Genomic DNA, 4,981 nt, shown 5'->3' with positions numbered 1-4,981 from the left:
GGGGCTCCTCGACGGCGGCGGCTTCGGGGACGGGGTGAGGGAGAGGCGGCGGGGTAGGGGGGGTATATAAGGAGGGGGGGCCTGCCTTGGGGAGGGGGCGACGGGCGGCGGCGGGTCTCGTCCCCGATCGGGACTCGGCGGCGGCGGTCTCCAGGAGGGAGATGGCTCGCGGGCGGGCTGGGCCGCGCGGCTGGGCTTCGGCCCAGTCGGCGCTCGGCGTTTTTTTAAATAGTTTCGCCGAATCTAAAAAAATCGCAGAAAAATAAATAAAAATCCAAAAATGCTAAAACAAAATTTTCTCGTCTAATTAAAATAATTAGAACGAGATGAACATTTTCTTGGCCCAAAAATGCAGTTTTGAAAGCGTGCAAATTTTTTTCAATGCAATTAAAATTGCCAATAAAATTCGAATAAAATCCAATATTTGATTTTAATATTTTTCCTCCAATATTTTAATTATTTTGGAGAAGTCATATTTTCTCCTCTCATTTATTTTAATACGAAATATTTTTCGGAGAGAAAAATAATTAAAAACAAAAATAAAAATCCTTGTTTCATTATTTCATAAAAATCAAATATGAAAATCGAGAAAATCCCCAACTCTCTCCGAGGGTCCTTGAGTTGCTTAGGATTTTTCGAGGATTTGCCGAAAATGCAAATAAATATGCTATGCAATGATGATCTAATGTATAACATTCCAAATTGAAAATTTGGGATGTTACAAACCTACCCCCTTAAGATGAATCTCGCCCTCGAGATTCGGGTTGGCTAGAAAATAGGTGGGAGTGGTTCTTCTGTAGATCTTCATCTCGCTCCCAGGTGGCTTCATCCTCAGTGTGCTGACTCCACTGAACTTTGCAAAACTTGATAACCTTGCTGCGGGTGACTCGGCTGGCATACTCAAGAATCTTAACTGGTTTCTCCTCATAGGTCAAATCACTTTCCAGCTGAATCGCTTCTAGTGGCACTGTATCTCTCAGTGGTATCTCAGCCCATCTCTGCGTGACACTTCTTCAATTGGGAAACGTGGAATACATCATGAACTCCTGACAATCCTTCAGGCAATTCCAGCTTGTAGGCAACTTCTCCCATACGCTCCAAAACTCTATATGGTCCTACAAAACGAGGCGCTAACTTTCCCTTAACTCCAAAGCGCTTCACTCCTCGAAGTGGTGATACCCGAAGATAAACTCTGTCTCCGACTTCGTGAACTGTCTCCTTACGTTTAGAATCCGCATAACTCTTCTGCCTGGACTGGGCTACCTTGAGCCTATCGCGAATCAACCTCACTTTCTGTTCAGACTCTTTAATCAAATCTGGTCCAAACAACTGACATTCTACACCTCCTTCCGTACAAAGCTTCGAAAGGGGCCATCTTCAAACTGGTTTGATAACTGTTGTTGTAAGAAAACTCTGCATATGGCAAATTGTTGTCCCAACTAGATCCATAATCTAGCGCACAGGCTCTCAACATGTCTTCCAAAATCTGATTGACTCTCTCGGTCTGTCCATCTGTCTGTGGGTGAAAGGCTGTACTGAATTCTAGCCTGGTTCCCAAAGTTTCATGTAACTGATTCCAAAACTTCGAGGTAAACTGGGTTCCTCTATCTGATACAATGGTCCTCGGAACTCCATGCAAACATACGATTCTGGTCATGTATATCTTTGCCAACTTAGCACTGGTGTAAGTGGTCTTCACTGGGATGAAATGAGCTACTTTCGTCAAACGGTCGACTACAACCCATATTGAGTCATAGCCTGAACGAGTCCTGGGCAATCCCGTGATAAAATCCATGCCTAGTTTATCCCACTTCCATTCGGGTATCGGCAGTGGCTGTAGCAATCCTGCTGGCTTCTGATGCTCTGCCTTCACTCTCTGACATACATCACAAACTGCTACATACTCCGCAATATCCTTCTTCATACCGGTCCACCAGAACGTATCCTTCAAGTCCAAATACATCTTGGTATTTCCTGGGTGAATCGAATACGGTGAATCATGGGCCTCTTGCAAGATCAATTTCCTGATCTCCGGATCATTAGGCACAAAAACGCGGTCCTCAAACCATAAGGTATCATGCTCATCCTCACGAAATCCCTTGGCTTTTCCTTTGCTCATCTTTTCCTTTATCTCGTTAATTTCCTCGTCTGTCTTCTGAGCTTCCCTGATCTTTTCCATCAAGGTAGACTGGATCTCCAATGTTGCTAAATAACCTCTCGGTACTATCTCCAAACATAGCTCGCGAAGATCCTCGGCTAACTCCTGGGGTAACTCTCCTGTCATGAGTGTGTTGACATGGCTCTTGCGGCTCAACGCATCTGCTACTACGTTAGCCTTCCCTGGGTGATAATGCAATCTCATATCATAATCCTTAATGAGCTCCAACCATCTCCTCTGCCTGAGATTCAACTCCTTCTGCGTGAAAATGTACTTCAAACTCTTGTGATCCGTGTACACCTCACAATGGTTTCCGATGAGAAAATGCCTCCATGTCTTCAACGCATGCACTACGGCTGCTAATTCCAAATCATGCGTGGCATAGTTCTTCTCATGGGGTTTAAGTTGTCGTGAAGCATATGAAACAACTCTTCCTTCCTGCATAAGCACTGCTCCAAGTCCTCGACGAGAAGCATCGCAATAAACTTCATAATCCTTGCGTTGATCTGGCAGAATCAACACTGGTGATGTAACCAAACGTTTCAACTCTTGGAAACTAGCTTCACATTCCTCAGTCCAATTGAACTTGGTGTCTTTCTTCAATAGCTCAGTCATGGGTTTTGCAATCTTTGAGAAATTCTCAATGAATCTCCGGTAGTATCCTGCGAGTCCACGGAAACTCCGGATCTCTCCAACTGACGTGGGTGATTCCCAACTTGTTACCGTGTCAACTTTGGCGGGGTCTACCGCTATTCCTTCTCCGGATATAACATGTCCGAGGAATCCAACTTCCTTCAGCCAAAACTCACACTTGCTGAATTTGGCGTACAACTGATGTTCTCTGAGTTTCTCAAGTACCAAACGCAAATGCTCCTTATGCTCCTCTTCATTCTTTGAGTAGACCAAAATATCATCAATGAACACCACGACGAACTTATCCAAAAACTCCATAAACACTTTGTTCATCAGGTTCATGAAATAGGGAGGTGCGTTAGTCAGACCAAATGACATAACGGTATACTCATACAGCCCATACCTGGTGGTAAAAGCCGTCTTAGGTATATCCTGCTCTCGAATCTTCAACTGGTGGTATCCTGATCGTAGATCGATCTTGGAAAATACCTTAGCTCCTTGTAAGCGGTCAAACAAATCATTGATCATCGGCAGTGGGTACTTGTTCTTGATGGTCACTTCGTTCAATCCTCGATAATCAACAACCATCCTCAACGATCCATCTTTCTTCTCCACTAGAAGTACTGGTGATCCCCAAGGTGACGAACTTGGGCGAATATAGCCTTTATCCAGCAACTCCTTAATCTGCTTCTTAATCTCCTCCAAATCTTTTGCGGGCATCCTGTACGGTCTCTTAGATATTGGTCCTGTGCCTGGCAAAATCTCGATCAGAAACTCGATGTCTCTATCTGGTGGCATGCCTGGCAACTCTTCTGGGAAAACATCCGGGTAATCCTTCACCACTGGTACTTCCTCCTGTACAACTCCTGATAAGGAATTCACCTGAGTTCTCTTCGGCATATGCCGGGATACATACTTAATCCTCCTTCCTTCTGGGGTGGTAAGCAAAATTGTTTTACTGACACAATCAATGTTCCCTCCATACTTTGATAACCAATCCATGCCTAATATCACATCCAATCCTTGCGATTCCAATATTATTAGGTCCGAGGGAAACACGTAGTTACCAATCCTTAATGGTAACCGATCACACCATAAACTAGCCATATACTCTGCTCCTGGCGAGGTTACTAACATGGGTGACCTAAGGGCTTGGGTTGGCAGTTTATACTTATCCACAAATCCCCTTGATATGTATGAATGCGATGCACCAGTATCAAAAAGAACGAGTGCAGTAAATGACTTAACCAGAAACTTACCTATTACTGCATCAGGCTGTGCTTCAACCTCTTCCACGCTAACGTGGTTCACATGTCCTTTGTTGAAAGGGTTCAGCTTCTTCCCAGAGCTTCCATTTCCATTACCATTCTAGGCTTCGGGACATTCATTGGCATAATGTCCAGTCTTCTGGCACTTAAAGCAAGTGACTTGACTCAGGTCTCTCTTAGCTGGGGTTGAAGGGTTGGTACGGTTCTGTCCGTTGCTTCCTCTGTTCCCATTACCATTCTTGGAGCCATTATGGTTGTGCGAATTACCTCCTCCATGGGTATGCTGAAACTGTCCTCCCGATTTCGGGGTAAAACGTGGCTTCTGCTGGGCTCCGGAATTATACTTCCCTTGTCCATACTTCCTCTTACGGTTTTCAATCTGCTGCTGCTTCCCTTCAATCATGAGTGCTTACCAACTCCTGGTAGTTGTTGAAGGTTGCTACCATTAACTGCATGCTTAGCTCATCATTCAGTCCTTCCAGAAACTTCTCCTGCTTGGCTGCATCTGTAGCAACGTCATCTGGGGCATAACGTGCTAACTTACTAAAGTCCTCCACATACTGGCCTACGGTGCGTCCTCCTTGGCGTAGGTCGCGAAACTCACGCTTCTTCATAGCCATAGCTCCTGCTGAAACATGGGCTGTACGAAAAGCTTGTTGAAACTGGCCCCATGTGACAGTGTCAATAGGGTGAGTGGCTGTGTAATTCTCCCACCATGATGCTGCGGGTCCATCAAGCTGATGTGCGGCAAAATGCACTCTCTCCGCATCTGTGCATCCTGCAGTGGTCAACTCCCTTCCAACTTTGCGGAGCCAATCATCTGCAACAATCGGCTCGGTGCTGCTGAAAAACACCGGCGGATTTAGCCTCAAGAAACGGGCTAAGTGATCAACAGGTGGTGGTGGTTGGTTGTTGTTGTTGT

Source organism: Triticum aestivum, chromosome 6D (assembly GCF_018294505.1).
Source record: "Triticum aestivum cultivar Chinese Spring chromosome 6D, IWGSC CS RefSeq v2.1, whole genome shotgun sequence".
NCBI classification, from domain to species: Eukaryota; Viridiplantae; Streptophyta; class Magnoliopsida; order Poales; family Poaceae; genus Triticum; species Triticum aestivum.
The sequence above is the reverse complement of the archived record's forward strand: the minus strand, read 5'-3'. Positions refer to the sequence as shown.